The following is a 20,539-nucleotide window of genomic DNA, read 5'->3' on the forward strand; positions in this document are numbered from 1 at the left end:
GCAAACTCGTCTGGATTATGCAAGGAAAGAGGGTGAGCCAATACTAAGCTGGGCCCTGAGATGCTGGGACGAGGGGGTGGACACAGTGGACCTGGATAAGAAGGAAACGAAGCTTTTAGGCTCCCTAACTTGTGATGCTGGTCTGGACAAAGAGTTAGCCAAACTTCATGGAATACACACTCTCTGGGCCCGGATTCTCAATGCCATCAAGAGCCGGTACCGCTGAAGAGATGACCTGCCCTGGGCCCCAGTTAGATGGACAAATATGGAACAGGGCATTCGGTATCTGAGGCAGATAGTCATGATGGAAATAATTTATGGGGATGGCCAGCTCCCTTTGGACCCAGATGAGGTGCCCATGAGACGGCCCTTCATAAAGAAACTCACCCAGGGTGCTCCTCAGAAATATGCTCACACATTAGGAGGGATACTCTTGACTGGACAGGATGGAAGTCCTAAAACTGTCTGTGAGTTTGCCAATGACTTAAGGGAATATGAGGACAGTGTAAATCAGAAACCCCTGATCTCAGCCATAGAAACTATGGCTAAAGACATTGTCAAAGAGATCAAGACCTCCATGTCTGAACTGAAAAAGGGGAGCGATGCCTCCTTTTCCCCTTCTCCTTCAAAATGGGTCCAGGTTTCGGCAATCAGGAACAGGTGACCTTCCCCTAGGAGATCACCCCAAGCCAATCGGGGAATGTCAAGGGGGTCTCTGTGGAGGTTCCTCTGTGACCATGGAGAGGACATGGACACCTGGCATGGCCAACCCACCTCTGCCCTCTGGAACAGGGTGTGGGAACTGCAAGGTGGGCACCACGGGGATAACTCATCCAGGAGAAGGGCTGCCCCAGTTTCCCGGAGTGGTCCCTCTCGCTCAAGAGACCTTTCCCTTAGTAACACAGGATCATGTGACAAGTGTGGACATTGCCACCAGCATTAGAGGTGCCCTACCTCCAGCCAGGTGGAGGCCAGGGACAACAGAGTATACTGGGATGTGTACGTGAAATGGCCTGGCACTTCAGAAGCCCTGAAGTACCGAGCTCTGGTGGACACAGGGGCCCAATGCACCCTGATACCTTCGAGGTACAAAGGGGCTGAGCCCATAAGCATTCAGGGAGTCACAGGAGGCTCACAAGACTTGACTGTACTGCAAGCTGAGATAAGCCTGACCGGGAATGAATGGGGAAAGCACAACATAGTGACTGGTCCAGATGCACCTTGCATTCTTGGCATTGACTTTCTGTGGGAGGGATGCTTCAAGGACCCTAGGGGGCACAAGTGGGCGTTTGGGGTGGCAGCTGTGGAGACTGCAGGCAAAGAACAGCTGTCCACCATGCCTGAGCTGTCGGATGACCCCTCCATAGTGGGCAGCCATAAGGTGCAGGATTTGAAGTTACCTATTGCCTCTCGCATAGTACATCGCAGGCAATACAGGACCAACAGAGACTCTCTGCACCCCATACACCAACTGATTCGACGACTGGAGAGCCAGAGGGTGATCAGCAAGGCTCACTCCCCCTTCAACAGCCCGATATGGCCAGTGCGGAAGGCAAATGGGGAATGGAGACTGACCGTGGACTACCGTGGCCTGAATGAAGTGACTCCTCCGATCAGCGCTGCCGTGCCGGACATGCTGGAGCTCCAGTACGAGCTGGAATCAGACCCCAGCGCGTGGCTGAGAGAGGAGGCAGCTTGAGCAGCGCAGCTCTGGGAGTTTGGCTTTTGGCTTTAATTCCCTTGCTTTTCAGGCGGTAAGGGGCTGGTGGCTTGGGACTTTCCAAAGAGAGGAGGAGGGGCAGCGGGCTCGGATTGCCTACCTGCCGGAGGGCAGTGACGTAGCTGGGGGAGGGGTTGCCGCGGAGACCGCGCGCAAACCAAACAGACCCCAGCGCGTGGCTGAGAGAGGAGGCAGCTTGAGCAGCGCAGCTCTGGGAGTTTGGCTTTTGGCTTTAATTCCCTTGCTTTTCAGGCGGTAAGGGGCTGGTGGCTTGGGACTTTCCAAAGAGAGGAGGAGGGGCAGCGGGCTCGGATTGCCTACCTGCCGGAGGGCAGTGACGTAGCTGGGGGAGGGGTTGCCGCGGAGACCGCGCGCAAACCAAACAGACCCCAGCGCGTGGCTGAGAGAGGAGGCAGCTTGAGCAGCGCAGCTCTGGGAGTTTGGCTTTTGGCTTTAATTCCCTTGCTTTTCAGGCGGTAAGGGGCTGGTGGCTTGGGACTTTCCAAAGAGAGGAGGAGGGGCAGCGGGCTCGGATTGCCTACCTGCCGGAGGGCAGTGACGTAGCTGGGGGAGGGGTTGCCGCGGAGACCGCGCGCAAACCAAACAGACCCCAGCGCGTGGCTGAGAGAGGAGGCAGCTTGAGCAGCGCAGCTCTGGGAGTTTGGCTTTTGGCTTTAATTCCCTTGCTTTTCAGGCGGTAAGGGGCTGGTGGCTTGGGACTTTCCAAAGAGAGGAGGAGGGGCAGCGGGCTCGGATTGCCTACCTGCCGGAGGGCAGTGACGTAGCTGGGGGAGGGGTTGCCGCGGAGACCGCGCGCAAACCAAACAGACCCCAGCGCGTGGCTGAGAGAGGAGGCAGCTTGAGCAGCGCAGCTCGGCTTCTCACGGACAGGGAAAAAAAAAAAAAAAAAAAAAAAAAAAAAAGCCGCGTGGAGAGGGTGGTTACTACAAGATGGTCACCACTAGAGCAAAGGCTAGCAGAAGGACAGTGGGCACCCAAACAGAGACCACACACAAGCATGCAGATGTTCAGGCAGGTGGCTGCAGTGAGTGCTGGAACCTGGCACTCGATATGGAGGCTGGAGGGAGCAGCTCCTGTTTCAGGTGTGAGCAGGTCAGTGATCTGATGAGCATGGTGGTCAAACTAAAAGAAGAGGTGGAAAGGCTAAGAGCTAGAAGAGATGGCGAGCAGAAAATTGACAATTCCCATAATGTAATCTCTTCTAAACCAGAACAGGGGGTAACTCTTAGTGGAACAGGGAGTTTGATACCTTCCCAGAAGCAAGATTCTCAACCTCCCTGTAGTAACCCCCATGAGCAGGGCCAATGGGAACAGGTCTCTGCCCGACGGAAGAAATGCAAACAAAGGAAGTCTGCTCCTGTGAGCAGCACGCTGCCTCCAGTGCAGTTACAGAACAGGTATGAGGCTCTGCAGGAGGAACAGGTCATTGGTAAGGTCGAGGACCCAAGAAGGTCAGAAGCTGCACCAATGACAGGTTGCCTCAGGCCAGCCATCAAAACTTACCCAGAAAAGAAACCTCGCAGGGTCATCGTCATAGGAGACTCCCTACTGAGGGGAACAGAGGGCACAATATGCAGACCAGACCCATTTCATAGAGCGGTCAGCTGCCTCCCTGGTGCCCAAGTAAAAGACGTAGTAGATAGAATTCCCAACCTCGTGAGTCCTTCAGACTACTACCCACTGCTGGTCTTTCAGGTGGGCAGTGACGATGTAACAATGAGAGGCTCACAATCTATTAAAAAAGACTTCAGAACCTTAGGGCAAATGCTAAAGGGATCAGGGGCTCAAGTCGTGTTCTCTACTATCCCTCTAACGTCAGCAATGGATGAGGACACACTGAGGAAGGGCCAACAGATCAATTCATGGCTCAGGGGCTGGTGCCATCGACAGGGCTTTGGGTTCCACAATCATGGATTGGTTTTCAAGGCACCTGAGCTGAAAACAACTCATGGGACACACTTGTCCCAGAGTGGGATAAGAATCCTGGGGCAGGAATTGGCAGGGCTCATTGATAGGGCTTTAAACTAGATTTGAAGGGGGAAGGGGTTAATAGTCTCCTGCTGGCTGGTGACAAACAGAGGGGCAGCTCACCAGCAGTAGAGAGAAGGAGAGCTGGTAAGGGCTCTCAACTTGCTACCCTGAGGCAAGCCACGAATGATCCATCAGGACATTCTGTGGAAACCGAGGGGATTTGGCACAAGAGGAGGACAGGGCCAGCCCAGCTGAAGTGCTTCTATGCGAATGCGCGCAGCTTGGGCAACAAACAGGATGAGTTAAGGGCCACTGTGCTGCTGGGATGCCACGACATAGTGGCTGTTACTGAAACTTGGTGGGATGAATCCCATGACTGGGATGTAGGCATAGATGGGTATAAACTCTTTAGGAAGGATAGGCAGGGAAGGAGAGGAGGAGGTGTTGCCCTCTATGTCAATAGCCAGTTGGAATCAGTGGAGCTCCAACTGGGGAGGGATGATAAGCTAGTTGAGAGTGTATGGGTCAAAATTAAAGGCAGGACAGGGGAAGAAGATATTACTGTGGGGGTCTCCTACAGGCCACCTGACCAGCAGATCCAAGCAGATGAGGCCCTCCATAGGCAAATAGAAGCAGCTTCCAGGTCACAAGCCCTGGTCCTCATGGGTGATTTCAACCACCCGGATATCTGCTGGAGGGACAACACAGCAAGGCACCAGCAATCCAGGATGTTCCTGGACTGCATAGAAGACAACTTCCTCCTCCAAATGGTGGAGGAACCAACAAGAAATGGTGCTATGCTGGACCTTGTTCTCACCAACAGGGAAGGGCTGGTAAGCAATGTGAGGCTCATAGACGGCCTTGGCTGCAGTGACCATGAAGCAGTTGAATTTAACATCCTCAGGGTAATCAGGAGGAAGTATTCCAAGCTCACGACCCTAGACTTTAGGCATGCAGATTTTGATCGCTTCAGGGATCTGCTAGCCAAAGTGTCGTGGGACAAAGCCCTGGAGGGAAGAGGGACCCAGGACAGCTGGTCAGTATTCAAGGACCACCTCCTCTGTGTCCAGGAGCTCTGTGTACCAACAAAGAGAAAAGCAGGTAAGAATGCTAGGAGGCCTGCCTGGATGGGCAAGGAGCTACTGGACTCACTATTACTTAAAAGGAAACTCTACAGGAAGTGGAGGGAAGGACAGGTAGAACAGGGGGAATACAAGGAAGCTGCCCGAGCAGCAAGAGTCCTGGTTAGGAAAGCCAAAGCAGAGTTTGAGTTGAATCTAGCCAGGGAGATTAAAGGGAATACTAAGAACTTTTACAGGTATATTAATGGGAAGAAGAAGACTAGGGAAGGTGTGGGCCCCCTCAGAAAGGAAAATGGTGACATGGTCACATGTGATGAGGAAAAGGCTGAGGTACTTAATAACTTCTTTACCTCAGTCTTCACTGCAAGGGCCTCTAGCCACACTCCTGATGTTATGGAAGTCAAAGCCAGGGACGGGGAGGAAGAACTGCCCATTGTAAGTGCAGATCAGGTTCGTGATCATCTGAAGAACCTGAAAGTGTTCAAGTCCATGGGACCCGACGGGATACACCCACGGGTACTGAGAGAACTGGCAGATGAGGTTGCTAAACCCCTCTCTATTATATTTCAAAAGTCCTGGCAGTCTGGTGAAGTCCCCACAGACTGGAAAAGGGGAAACATTGCCCCCATCTTCAAAAAGGGCAAGAAGGAGGAACCAGGGAACTACAGGCCAGTCAGTCTCACCTCTGTGCCTGGAAAGATCATGGAGCAGATCCTCCTGGAGTCACTACTCGCTCAAAAGAATAGTGAAGAGGTGATTGGGAACAGTCAGCATGGCTTTGCCAAGGGCAAATCCTGCCTGACCAACCTGGTGGCCTTCTATGAGCAGGTGACAAAATTAATAGATGAGGGGCGAGCAACTGATGTCGTTTACCTGGACCTGAGCAAAGCCTTCGACACTGTCCCACACCACATCCTGGTCTCCAAACTGGTGACACATGGGTTTGATTGGTGGACCACTAGATGGATAATGAACTGGCTTGATGGCCGCACCCAAAGAGTGGCTGTCAATGGCTCCATGTCCCAGTGGAGGCCAGTGACAAGCGGAGTCCCTCAGGGATCAGTCCTGGGACCTGTCTTATTCAACATCTTTGTGGGGGACATGGACAGTGGCATTGAGTGCACCCTCAGCAAGTTTGCTGATGACACCAAGCTGTGTGGTGCAGCAGACACGCTGGAGGGAAGGGAGGCCATCCAGCGGGACCTTGACAGGCTGGAGAGGTGGGCACAGGCCAACCTCATGAAGTTCAATAAGAGCAAGTGCAGGGTCCTGCATCTGGGTCGAGGCAATCCCAGGCACAAATACAGGCTGGGCAGTGACTGGCTGGAGGATAGCCCTGAGGAGAGAGACTTGGGGGTGCTGGTGGACAAAAAGCTCAACATGAGCTCTCAGTGTGCACTTGCAGCCCGCAAAGCCAATCAGATCCTGGGCTGCATCAGGAGAAGTGTGGCTAGCAGGTCGAGGGAGGTGATCCTCCCCCTCTACTCAGCCCTGGTGAGACCCCACCTGGAGTACTGTGTCCAGTTCTGGAGCCCCTATTACAAGAGGGATGTGGAGGTGCTGGAACGTGTCCAGAGAAGGGCCACGAGGATGATTAGAGGGCTGGAGCACCTCTCCTATGAGGACAGACTGAGGGAGTTGGGGCTGTTCAGTCTGCAGAAGAGAAGGCTCCGAGGAGACCTAATTGTCGCCTTCCAGTATCTGAAGGGGGCCTACAGGAAGGCTGGGGAAGGACTTCTCAGGATATCAGGTAGTGATAGGACTAGGGGGAATGGAATGAAGCTGGAGGTGGGGAGATTCAGGCTAGATGTGAGGAGGAGGTTCTTCACCATGAGAGTGGTGAAACCCTGGAATGGGTTGTCCAGGGAGGTGGTCGAGGCCCCGTCCCTGGGGGTGTTTAAGAGCAGGCTGGATGAGGCTCTGTCCAGCCTGATCTAGTGTGGGGTGTCCCTGCCCATGGCAGGGGGGTTGGAACTAGATGATCCTTGTGGTCCCTTCCAACCCTGAATGAAACTATGAAACTATGAAACTATGGAATCGAAGGCAGCCAAGTGGTATGCCACAATTGACATTGCTAATGCCTTTTTATCCATTCCCATTGCAGAAGAATGCAGGCCACAGTTTGCTTTCACCTGGAGGGGAGTACAATATCAATGGAATCGGTTGCCTCAGGGCTGGGTCCATAGCTCAACCATCTGCCATGAGGTGATCCAGACTGCCTTCGAGAAAGGTGGAGCCCCTGAGCATCTGTAGTTCATCAATGACATCATCGTATGGGGTGAGACAGCAGAGGAAGTTTACCAGAAGGGTAAGAGGATAATCGACATCCTGCTGGAGGCTGGCTTTGCCATCAAGAGAAGCAAGATGAAAGGGCCTGCCAGGGAGATCCAGTTCTTGGGTGTTAAATGGCAGGATGGCCGTCACCACATCCCTCAGGAGGTGGTGAACAGGGTAGCCACTATGGTGCAGCCCACAAACAAGAAAGAGACACAGTCCTTTTTGGGGCTTGTGGGCTTCTGGAAAATGCACATTCCCGGGTACAGTCAAATTGTGAAGCCTTTCTTCCATGTAACAAGGAAGAAAAATGAGTTTGTGTGGGGACCTGAGCAGCAGGTGGCGTTTGACCAGATCAAACGAGAGGTGGTCCATGCTATGGCTCTGGGACCTGTTCGAACTGGGCCAGAGATCAAGAATGTGCTGTACACTGCGGCTGGTGAGAATGGTCCTACATGGAGCTTGTGGCAGAAGGCTCCTGGTGAAACCAGGGGCAGGCCCCTAGGTTTCTGGAGTAAAGGGTACAAAGGCTCCAAGGCCAATTACACCGCGACAGAGAAGGAAATCCTAGCTGCCTATGAGGGCATCCGGGCTGCCTCTGAGGTAATTGGGACTGAGTCACCTCTATTTCTAGCTCCGAGACTTCCAGTCCTGACCTGGATGTTCAAAGGGAGAGGCTCAACCCCACATCATGCCACAGATGCTACCTGGAGTAAGTGGAAGGCCCTGATAACTCGGCGAGCTCTGGCATAGTGGAAGTGATCACCAACTGGCCAGAGGGTGCTGACTTTGGAATGCCACCAGAGCAGACAGTGACCCGTGCTGAGGAGGCTCCCCCATATAACGATCTCCCTGACAACGAGAAGGGCTATGCTCTATTTACAGATGGGTCCTGCCGGCTTGTAGGAAGCAAGCGGAGATGGAAGGCAGCTGTCTGGAGCCCAACAAGGCAAGTGGCAGAAGCAAGGGATGGAGAAGGTGAATCCAGTCAGTACGCAGAGGTAAAAGCTGTCCAGCTGGCCCTGGATATAGCAGAATGAGAGAACTGGCCAGTGCTGTACCTCTACACTGACTCCTGGATGGTAGCCAACGCTTTGTGGGGGTGGCTGAAGGAATGGAGGAGGAACAGGTGGCAGAGAAAAGGGAAGCCTGTTTGGGCCACTGACCTGTGGCAAGACATCGCTGCCCGCCTGGACAGGATGCCAACCAAGGTACGGCACATGGATGCACACATCCCCAAGAGCAGAGCCACAGAGGAGCACAAGCACAACCACCAAGCAGACTTGGCTGCTAAGATCTCCCAAATAGATTTGGACTGGGAACACAAGGGCGAGCTGTTCTTAGCTTGCTGGGCCCATGACACTTCTGGCCACCAAGGGAGAGATGCCACATACCGGTGGGCTCGGGACAGATCCGTGGACATCTCTATGGAGGCCATCTCACAGGTCATCCATGAGTGTGACATCTGTGCTGCCATCAAGCAGGCCAAGCGCATGAAGCCTCTGTGGTATGGGGGGAGATGGTCAAAATATAAATACGGAGAGGCCTGGCAGATCGACTACATCACCCTTCCTCGGTCTCACAGTGGCAAGCAGTATGTGCTGACCATGGTGGAGGCAAGTACAGGGTGGCTGGGGACCTATCCAGTTCCTCATGCCACTGCTCGCAACACCATCCTGGGCCTAGAGAGACATATCCTGTGGAGACACGGCACCCCCGGGAGGATTGAATCAGACAATGGAACCCACTTCAGGAACCATCTCATAAGGGACTGGGCAAAGGAACATGGGATTGAGTGGATTTACCACATCCCATACCATGCACCAGCTGCAGGGAAGGTCGAGCACTACAATGGCTTGCTAAAGACCACCCTAAAAGCCGTGGGGGGTGGAACCTACAGGAACTGGGAAAAGCACCTAGCTCAAGCCACTTGGTTAGTGAACAGCAGAGGATCTGTGAACCGAGCTGGTCCTGTCCAGTCCGACCTGCTGCAAACAGTGGATGGAGATGGAGTTCCTGTGATTGTTGAGAAGAACCTGCTGGGGAAGTCAGTGTGGGTTTTCCCTGCTGCTGGTGGGGGCAAACTAACCCGAGGGGTGGTCTCAGCTGAGGGTCCTGGTCACACATACTGGGTCATGTTAGAAACTGGGGACATTCAGTGTATCCCACAGTGGAATGTGACTCTGGCTGAGAGGGGATGAACTCAGAGGAGGCAACACTCATCAATGTAATTATGTGAATAGTTATAAGTTGTTCTAAGTTTCTCCATCCTAGCTTAATACCAGCCCAGCATCCAGGACTCAACGTACCCACTGCACACCAACCCAGAGAGCTCCTGCATCATCTCACCTGCACCTGTCCCTGATGTCCCTACAGCAATGGACTGTTCCTGATGTTCCTACAGCAACGGACTGTTCCTGATTTTTTTCCTTCCCTTTCAAAGACAGTCTGATTCCTGATTCTTCTCCACATGCCTGCCCAGTTCAAGCACCACCTACAGTGACCATCACCAGAGAGAGAGAGAGAGACTGCCCTGGGAGAGCGCGAGCCAGGATAACAAGAGACTTGCACCAAGGATTCAAATACCACGTGTCAAAATTGCATGAAGGGGTTGTGGCAGGAGAGAGGAAGTGGAACAGAGGGGTGGATTGTGGTGGGGTTAACGCCCTTTTCTGAAAACAAAAAAAAACCAAAGCAGGGTGGAGGGCTTGCGGGTACTTTACCCTCCCTGCAGGGCGTTTCCCCCTGGGAAAGCTGAGTCTGTTCCACTCCCCCCTCCCTGCCCAGCCAGGGTATAAAAAGCAGGACATCATAGCTGTGGGATCTCCTTTTGGCTCCTGCCTCTGCTGGATGAGAGCTACTGTAGCTGCCCTCCTGCTCCTCAGCCACATGGCCGGACCTGATCCTTTTCCCTGCTGCCTCCGCGCCTCCTCAGAGGAAGACTGGTTTTGTACTGTTCTTTTCTGTCCCACTCCCATCCACTCTTGTTCCTTGCCCTTGTGAACTTTTTCCTGTTATTGTCATATATATATATATATATAGTTGTGGCCGGTTGACGTTGCCCCCTTAAGAAAGGGAATATGGTGGACGGAAGTTGGTAAACGGAAGGAATAATCTAAACTAATTTCATTGGGAGAGTGGGAGGAAGCACCTTCGGAACTGGGAGTGAACTGGACATTTCCAGGACTTTTCTATCAGTCTTGCTTCCGCCTTTCCACGGTGCAGCAGCTCTCTGTCTGTGCTGGGCTTTCTGCCAAGGCCTCGGCCTTGAAGTCCAGATACCAGGCCTGTATTAACTCCTTTCCAATTAACACAAACTGCTTCTAACATTTTTTTTCCTCTCTCTTCTTTCTCTTTCTATCCCACTCTGGGAAAGGGGGGGGGGAGAGAGGGGAGAGCGGAGGTGGGGAAGCCCCCTCTGCCGAGGGGGGTTACTCTCATTTCTGTGTTACTCTGTTGTATATCTTTGTATATATTGTAGATATTGTAAATTTGTAAATATTCCCCTGCATACCTTACATTGCTTTGTAAATATAGCTCCACTGCTTTGCTAATTCAGCTTGTGAGTTTTTTTTTCCTTTCCCTTCAATTTTTTTTTCCCTTTTACCTTACAAGGGGGAAGGGAGGAGGCTTCTCGGCCTTACCCTTCCAAACCCACCACAATAGTTTAAAGAAAAATTCTTTGCCTCTCTACTTCCAAGCCGCCTCCAGATTCTTGTTTAGTGGATTTGCTCCCTACCCCTTTTTTTTCTTTCCCTCTCTGTTTGGAGGGAGGAGGTGGGGGGGGGAGTGGGGAAGAGATTGTCAGCCTTTTCCCCATTTGGGCTTTTAACTCTCAGTTAAGGCTCAAACCACTACAGATACTTTGAAAACACACAGCAGATATGATTAATAAGTAATCTTTTCAAGTTCATTAACTACCAAATACAATACAAATTAAATTTTACTGCCACTCTGTGCCTCCAAGAACTTCCACAAAGTTCAATTTTAATGTCTTAGAAACCTATCATGGCAAATGTGTTCTAGACTTTCAAACGACTCCTCATTTTGATTACACCTTGTTCAGTCAAATGTGGTTTACTACTTTGTATAACACGGAAGCAAATTTGACGGAGTCCAGGCTGCCCTTTGGAACAGAAGATGTCTTCTTTCCCCCTCCACCCTGGAGCCTGACTCTTTAGTACCTCGAGTGTTAAGTGCATCTTCCACAAGCTGCTCTGATCCCTCTCCCCTAATGATGTTTGCTCGATTCAAGGATTCTTTATCAAGTCTTTGCAGCTACTGAGCTCCCCACTATCCTACAGAAGTTGTTCCATTTCTTTCAGAGATAAGAGCAGCTTTGTTCTTATTGCACTAGGAATAACAAAAATTCAAGATGAGACAGCTCCCACTATTCCTGCTGCAAGCCTTAAATGAAAGTGGAATCACCTATTTCTCGGAAAAGCTCTTACAAACGTAGAGAGCAGCACCTCGGCTGCTGAATTTTGACCTTTTGGCCAGACTGAGAAGACTTCAGGGAACCAGAGCTACTAGTTAGATGTACTGACATGACACCAACTTTGACTGTCCATCTTCTCCTCAGCTGACTGCACGCAGTGCCTCCTAGCCCCCCCACTGAAAGCTTTAGCCTTTACCCACCTGGCAAAATAAGGGCCTGTAATCTGACCTCCACCCAGCCTTCCTTTAACCTCCTGCTCCGGTCATGACAAGGGAGGGCAATACAATGGAGACACAGGACTGTAGTCTCACGCAGAGTTTTGCCCTCAGTAGCCCAGCTCAAACATCGCTCTCCCTGATCAGCATGACAGGCCGCCAACACCGCGGTGGAAGGGGGCTCTACGGGCCCGGATCTCGCCAGTGCTTTGCCCGCCGGAGGCCCCTTGCACTGCTGCTGCGTTACACAAAACAGGCAAACGTATGTGCTATACGTTAGGAGACCGGGACAGGCCCTAATGCCCCTTGTTTGTCCTCCTCCGCCGGAACTAGCGTGGTCACTGGGAAGGTACCTCCGCAGGCTCCTCTGTGTAGCCCAGCCGCTCTTTCAGTTCCTGCACCTGCTGTACGATGCTTTGGCCCTCTGCAATGGCGGTGTACCCAATTCCTCTTCCCTCCCCGCCTCACCTGGTGTGGGGCGGCCTCCGCATGCCCCTCTTGTAGCGGAGTCCAGAGCGCCGTAGGCGGCACCGAGGCCCAGTCCTGTGTCAGGTGTTTCCGCCTGTCCCTGCCAGCGGGGTCATCACTGCCCGCTGTCACCTTAGCTCTGCCTCTTCCAGGCTTTCTGCCCCAAGCCGTGCCGCTGGGCCCTCTGAGCCGCCTTATGCCCACGTCTGAGCTTTCCGCTGGTGTTTCATGAAAGGGGGTTCGACAGCCAGGGGCTGAATCATGGTGGGGCCCGGGCCCGAACTTGGGCCTTTTTGTCCTGCAAGGGCAGGTACAGCCAACAGGGCCTGACACAAAGTGGCTCATCCCTACTAGGCTTTGTGTTGATACCTGCAACTGACCTGCTTGTTTGCTACTAAACGATATAAGCAATAAAGATCGTGTGGATTTCTCTGTTCTGCATCTTTTGATTTTATTTAAATACACAGTGTGGTACAAGCACAGCTATAAATTAAACAGCCTGGGGAGAGGTAAGTTGGGCAAAGAGAATAGCATCCTGCCCCAAGAAATGTTGTGGTATGTATTCTCATCTTTCAAGAGCAGCAAGATGGGTCTGTCTGTGCAGCCATGCCAGCCTTGTGAAGCTGTGAGATGCTATGCCCGTGGAGTGCACCAGGTGCTCATGCAAACTGGTTCAGTCACCTGCAGGTAAATAAGGTCTGTGGTATTTCTGTTGTCTCTGCATGGCAGTAAGGTTGCTTAGCAGATGTTAAGCACATGGCTTATGTAGGGGTAGCTAGCCAAGCCCCTGAAGACACAACCAGTGCCCACAGGCATGATTGGCAGTCCTAACCTGCAGGTGAAGGTAGCACACAAGCTCAAGCAGGCACCCTTTCTGTTCTACTCTACTTACAGTCTGATAGCTAATGGGGGTTTTGTTGATTGATTGATTGATTTGGGGTTTTTTGACAGTTCAGAGCACTTTTGGGCCCTGCAGCTATCAGTGTGGCTCCTCGGTCATTTTCCTAATGTCATGGCTCAGGAGAATAGTGAAGAGGTGATTGGGAACAGTCAGCATGGCTTTGCCAAGGGCAAATCCTGCCTGACCAACCTGGTTGCCTTCTATGAGCAGGTGACAAAATTAATAGATGAGGGGCGAGCAACTGATGTCATTTACCTGGACCTGAGCAAAGCCTTCGACACTGTCCCGCACCACATCCTGGTCTCCAAACTGGTGACACATGGGTTTGATGGGTGGACCACTAGATGGATAAGGAACTGGCTTGATGGCCGCACCCAAAGAGTGGCTGTCAATGGCTCCATGTCCCAGTGGAGGCCAGTGACAAGCGGAGTCCCTCAGGGATCAGTCCTGGGACCTGTCTTGTTCAACATCTTTGTCAGTGACATGGACAGTGGCATTGAGTGCACCCTCAGCAAGTTTGCTGATGACACCAAGCTGTGTGGTGCAGCAGACACGCTGGAGGGAAGGGAGGCCATCCAGAGGGACATGGACAGGCTGGAGAGGTGGGCACAAGCCAACCTCATGAAGTTCAATAAGAGCAAGTGCAGGGTCCTGCATCTGGGTCGAGGCAATCCCAGGCACAAATACAGGCTGGGCAGTGACTGGCTGGAAAGCAGCCCTGAGGAGAGAGACTTGGGGGTGCTGGTGGACAAAAAGCTCAGCATGAGCTCTCAGTGTGCACTTGCAGCCCACAAAGCCAATCAGATCCTGGGCTGCATCAGGAGAAGTGTGGCCAGCAGGTCGAGGGAGGTGATCCTCCCCCTCTACTCAGCTCTGGTGGGACTGCACCTGGAGTCCTGTGTCCAGTTCTGGAGCCCCTACCACAAGAGTGATGTGGAGGTGCTGGAGCGTGTCCAGAGAAGGGCCACGAGGATGATCGGAGGGCTGGAGCACCTCTCCTATGAGGACAGACTGAAGGAGTTGGGGCTGTTCAGTCTGCAGAAGAGAAGGCTCCGAGGTGACCTAATTGTGGCCTTCCAGTATCTGAAGGGGGCCTACAGGAAGGCTGGGGAAGGACTTCTCAGGATCTCAGGTAGTGATAGGACTAGGGGGAATGGAATGAAGCTGGAGGTGAGGAGATTCAGGCTAGATGCAACGAGGAGGTTCTTCACCATGAGAGTGGTGAAACCCTGGAATAGGTTGTCCAGGGAGATGGTTGAGGCCCCGTCCCTGGAGGTGTTTAAGAGCAGGCTGGATGAGGCTCTGTCCAGCCTGATCTAGTGTGGGGTGTCCCTGCCCATGGCAGGGGGGTTGGAACTAGATGATCCTTGTGGTCCCTTCCAACCCTGAATGATACTATGATTCTACGAAAAACACAGGGCAGGGAAACATTTTTTGGTGCTGTGCAAACTGTGTAAGTGAAACAAGATCTCTGCGCTGGAGCTTGCTGAGGCTGAGCACATGTCTTGAAAGACTCCAAGCTGAATAAGGACCTCCTAAAAAGATCCGTGGGTTTGCAGTGTTTCCTTGGAAGCTAGTGTAGATATAATTAAAATAGATATATAGAACAAGCCCTTTCATTCTTTCAAGCAGTGTTCAGGGAAAGTGTTAGAAAAGTGTATCCAGTCTCAATTAACAGTGGAATTTTAAGTCCATTATTTGCATATGAAAGTTACTATTCTTACGAAAAAAATTATCTTATTACAGCTTGGCACAGCATATAGCAAATTCATCAGTGGAGAAACCACAGTACAATAGGTAGAGTGTTCAGGTTGGGTATGGAAAAAATAAATCTATGTCCCTGTTGCAGACTGGTTCTCTAGTTCCTGTGTGTGGCAATGCCAGCGACGAGCAGTGTGAGCAATCTGGCAGTGTAGGCCTAGAGCCTGACATGGTGGTAGGCCATGCTCAGCATAAATGCAGAGCCAGCTAGCAGTGTAGCAAAACAGTGCTGTGCCTGCAGCATGTAACTAAACCAAGGCTCTGGTAGCTATAAACATGGACAGTTATCTTGGGATAACAGGACATGCACCTGCATCAACAACCTCGTTGTGTCATTAGTAGTTGGACCAATAATCTGTAATAGTGCAATGACCTCCCTGCTCCTGCTGGCCACACTGTTCTTGATGCAGGCCAGGATGCCATTGGCCTTCTTGGCTGCCTGGGCACACTGCAGGCTCATGTTCATCCTACCATCAACCAGCACCCCCAGGTCCCTCTCTGCCTGGCTGCTCTCTAGCCACTCTGACCCCAGCCTGTAGCACTGCATGGGGTTGTTGTGACCAATGTGCAGAACCCGGCACTTGGATGTGTTAAATCTCATGCCGTTGGATTCTGCCCATCTGTCCAGCCTGTTGAGGTCCCTCTGCAAAGCCTCTCTACCCTCCAGCAGATCAACTCTTGCCCCCAGCTTGGTGTCGTCAGCAAATTTACTGATGATGGAATCAATGCCCTCATCCAGATCATCAATAAAGATGTTAAAGAGCACAGGGCCCAGCACTGATCCTTGGGGCACACCACTAGTGACTGGCTGCCAGCTGGATGTGGCACCATTCACCACCACTCTCTGGGCTCGGCCCTCCAGCCAGTTCCTAACCCATCGCAGTGTGCTCCCGTCCAAGCCATGGGCTGACAGCTTGGCCAGCAGTTTGCTATGGGGGACGGTGTCAAAGGCCTTGCTGAGGTCCAGGTAGACTACATCAACAGGCCTCCCCACATCCACCAGGCGGGTCACCTGATCATAGAAGGAGATCAGGTTGGTCAGGCAGGACCTGCCCTTCCGAAATCCATGCTGGCTAGGCCTGATCCCTTGGCCATCCTCTAAGTGCTGTGTTATTGAACTCAGGATGACCTGTTCCATGATCTTGCCTGGCACTGAGGTCAGGCTGACAGGCCGGTAATTCCCTGGCTCATCCAACCGGCCCTTCTTATGGATGGGCACCACGTTGGCCAGCTTCCAGTCCTCTGGGACCTCGCCAGTGAGCCAGGACTGCTGGAAAATTATGGAGAGTGGCTTGGCCAGCTCATCTGCCAGCTCTCTCAGCACCCTAGGATGAATCCCATCTGGTCCCATGGACTTGTGGGGATCCAAGCTGCTAAGGAGAGTTCCAACCACCGCCTCATGGAACATAGGGAAACTGTGCAGCTCCCTGGCTCCTTCTGCTAGCTCTGCAGGCCAGCTGTCAGGAAGACGTTCTGCCCTTCTAGTAAAAATTGTGGCAAAGAACGTGTTAAGTATCTCTGCCTTTTCCTTATCCTTGGTTACAATGTTCCCCTCCGTATCCACCAAGGAGTGGAGGTTTTCCTTCCCCTTCCTCTTACTATTGATGTATTTATAGAAGGACTTTTTGTTGTCCTTCACAGTAGAGGCCAGTTTAAGCTCCAAGTGTGCTTTTGCCTCCCTAATTCTCTTCCTACAAGACCTAGCAACATCCTTAAACATTCTGTGGGTTGCCTCCCCTCGCTTCCAAAGGTGATACACCCTCTTTTTTTCCCTCAGTTCCATTAAAAGTTCATGAACCATCCAGGCTGGCCGTCTGCCCCGGCGGCTCATCTTCTGGCACATTGGCACAGCCTGTCCCTGAGCCTTCAACAATTCTTCATTGAAGTAGGTCCAGCTCTCCTGGACCCCTTTGTTTTTAAGGGCTTTATCCCAAGGAACCCTCTGAATTAGTTCCTTGAGTAACCCAAAGTCTGCCCTCCGGAAGTCCAGAGTGGAGGTCTTCTTGCTGCCCCTCTTGACTTGACCAAAAACCGAGAATTCAATTATCTCGTGGTCACTGGACCCCAAACACCCTCCAACCACCACATCGCCCACCAGTCCTTCCCTGTTGGTGAAGAGGAGGTCAAGCATAGCCTTGCCCCTGGTAGGCTCTCGCAGCACCTGGGATAAGAAGCTGTCCTCCATGCATTCTAAAAACCTTCTAGACTGTCTCCTCTCTGCCGTGTTGAGTTCCCAGCAGATGTCAGGCAGGTTGAAGTCGCCCATGAGAACAAGGTCCAGAGATCTTGAGACAGCCCTAAGCTGCCTATAGAATGCTTCGTCAACATCTTCCTCCTGGTTGGGTGGTCTATAACAGACTCCAACCAGGGTGTCTGCCCTGCTGGTCTTCCCTCTAATTCTTATCCACAAGCATTCAACCCGATCGTCCCTAGTCTCCATCTCAATGGCATCTAGTGCCTTCCTGATGTAAAGGGCCACCCCTCCACCCCTTCTTCCTTGCCTGTCTCTCCTGAAGAGCTTGTAACCGTCAATTGCAGTGCTCCAGTCGTGTGAGTCGTCCCACCACGTCTCTGTGATGGCAACTATATCATAATTTTCCTGCTGCATCAGGGCTTCCAGCTCCTCCTGTTTGTTACCCATGCTTCGTGCATTAGTGTACATGCACTTCAGCTGGGCTGCTGGTTTCACCTCCGACTCTAGCTTGTTGCCCCCAGACTCTTGTCTGAGAGGACTCTTTTCAGCCCCTTCCCCAAGAGCTCAAGAGCTGTGTTGTGCCATCAGCTCCTCCCCAAGGCTCACAAGCGCTCATCTCATCCCTAAGGTCCTCTCCATGCCTTATTGTCAGTGCTTCATGAGTTTCCAAGGAAAGAGTGAAATCAGAAAGAGAAACAGATGTTGTGTGAACTAAGGAGAAGAGCTAGATAAGAGTTTCAGGGGGTGGAACAATGTGAGATGTGTGGACTAAGCAGTCATATAAAGGCATGATGAGTAACTTGGGTTCACTAGTATGTACTTGTTTAGAAATCTTTTCAGATATATGCCTGTTGTTTCTACAGAAAATATTTTGTTTTTTAATCTTTAAATTCATGAAGCATGGCAGGGAATATATTCTTTGTGTAAAAATCATTACAGCTGATCCCATTACGGCAGAGCTTCAAAAAATGTTAAGAATAGTTGTCCATGTAAGGAATTTCATAATTAGATTTGTCTCACAAATTAAAACATATTTAGATATGTTAAGAAGGTGATAGATATCATCCCACATGTTAAATTGATGTTATACTGAGTTTTGTGTTTGAAGCAGTGGGAATTTACATATGAGGAAAAAAAATGTGGTATAACAAGAAGTTGTTCCTAAACTATGTCTTAAAATAAGGCTTTGTTCTTAATTTTTCACAGCTGTGACCCTAATTTTTTTATTATTTTTTTTAAGGAAAGCTGGTTACCATGTTGCTCTTGGGAGGGCTTGGCTTTACGTCCCTCTCCTTCACTCTCATTTCACAAGCTTGATTGCCTTTAATCCCCTCTTACATTTTTTTCAGTTTTATCTCATAACTTTTTGTAACTCCAGTACAACACAGATGTCCTTTTGTTCAAAATGACAAGTGTTATTTTGCAACAGTTATTGCAATAGCCTGGAGGCAATTGAGTAAGTCTGTCAGATCACAGAGTCATAGAATCATAGAATGATTCTGTGGTTCTCCTGGTTCTCCTCCCCCACTGCTCTGCCCTGGTGAGGCTGCATCTGGAATGTTCTGTCCAGTTCTGGGCCAGTCAGTTCATGAAGGACAGGGAACTGCTCGAAAGAGTCCAGCATAAAGATGATTAAGGGAGTGGAACATCTCCCTTATGAGGAAAGGCTGAGGGACCTGGATTTCTTTAGCTTGGAGAAGACTGAGGGATGACTTCATTAATGTTTATAAATATGTGAAAGGATGGAGTCAGGCTCTTCTCAGTGATGTCCAATGATAGGACAAGGGACAACTGGTGCAAGCTGGAGCATAGGAGGTTCCATGTAAACATAAGGAAAAAAATTTTCACTGTGAGGGTGACAGAACACTGGAACAGGCTGCCCAGAGAGGTTGTGGAGTCTCCTTCACTGGAGACATTCAAACCTACCTGGATGCATTCCTGTGTGACCTGCTCTAGATGGTCCTGCTCTGATAGGGGGATTGGAGTAGATGATCTTCTGAGGTCCCTTTCAACCCTTAATATTCTGTGATTCTGTGATTTGAGTTGGAAGAGACCTTAAAGGTCATCTAGTTTCAATTTCCTTGCCATGGGCAGAGACATATTCCATTAGATCGGGATGATCAAAGCTGCATCCAGCCTGGTCTTGAACACTTCCAGGGAGGGGGAATCCACAGTGTCTCTGGGCAACCTGTTCTAGTGCTTCATGACCCTCATAATAAAGAATTTCTTCCTTTTATTTAATCTAAATCTATCTTCTTCAGTTTAAAACCATTACCCCTTGTCCTCTATATTGCTACATGCCCTCCCCACCTTTCCTGTAGGCCCCCTTTAAGTACCAGAAGGCAGATATAAGGCCTTCCTGAAGCTTTCTCTTCTCCAGGGTGAACAATCCCAACTCTCTCAGCCTGTCCTCACTGGTGCAGATCAATATACTTCCCTTTCTGTGAAGTCACATCTTTTTTATCTTTCTCATGGGTTGAAATTCTCCTGGGATGTGTAGATTTGTCTTTATATTATATCTGAAATTGACTGACAAGAAGTGGAGGCAAAGTATTCCTGGGCTCCATCAGGAGAAGTGTGGCTAGCAGGTCGAGGGAGGTGATCCTCCCCCTCTACTCAGCCCTAGTGAGACCCCACCTGGAGTACTGTGTCCAGTTCTGGAGCCCCTATTACAAGAGGGATGTGGAGGTGCTGGAACGTGTCCAGAGAAGGGCCACAAGGATGATCAGAGGGCTGGAGCACCTCTCCTATGAGGACAGACTGAAGGAGTTGGGGCTGTTCAGTCTGGAGAAGAGAAGGCTCCGAGGTGACCTAATTGTGGCCTTCCAGTATCTGAAGGGGGCCTACAGGAAGGCTGGGGAAGGACTTCTCAGGATCTCAGGTAGTGACAGGACTAGGGGGAATGGGATGAAGCTGGAGGTGGGGAGATTCAGGCTAGATGTGACGAGGAGGTTCTTCACCATGAGAGTGGTGAAACCCTGGAATGTGTTGTCCAGGGAGGTGGTCGAGGCCCCGTCCCTGGGGGTGTTTAAGAGCAGGCTGGATGAGGCTCTGTCCAGCCTGATCTAGTGTGGGGTGTCCCTGCCCATGGCAGGGGGGTTGGAACTAGATGATCCCTGTGGTCCCTTCCAACCCTGAATGAAACTATGAAACTATGAAACTATGTATGGTTTAGTCCAGAAGTTAAGATACTTGCTTGAGGGACAGAAGATCAACATTTACATCTCTCTGCAAATATATCAGGGGATGTCAGCCAGTATACTTGAATGCTGATAGAAGTCTTTATGGAAGTGTGGCCGGTTGACGTTGCCCCCTTAAGAAAGGGAATATGGTGGACGGAAGTTGGTAAACGGAAGGAATAGTCTAAAGTATTTCATTGGAAGAGTGGGAGGAAGCACTTTCTGAACTGGGAGTGAACTGGACATTTCCACGACTTTTCTGTCAGTCTTGCTTCTGCCTTTCCACGGTGCAGCAGCTCTGCAGCTCTGTCTCTG

The sequence above is a fragment of the Melanerpes formicivorus genome, unplaced genomic scaffold (genome assembly GCF_026170545.1).
Source record: "Melanerpes formicivorus ecotype bairdi unplaced genomic scaffold, bMelFor1.0.p_v2 SCAF_9, whole genome shotgun sequence".
NCBI lineage: Eukaryota > Metazoa > Chordata > Aves > Piciformes > Picidae > Melanerpes > Melanerpes formicivorus.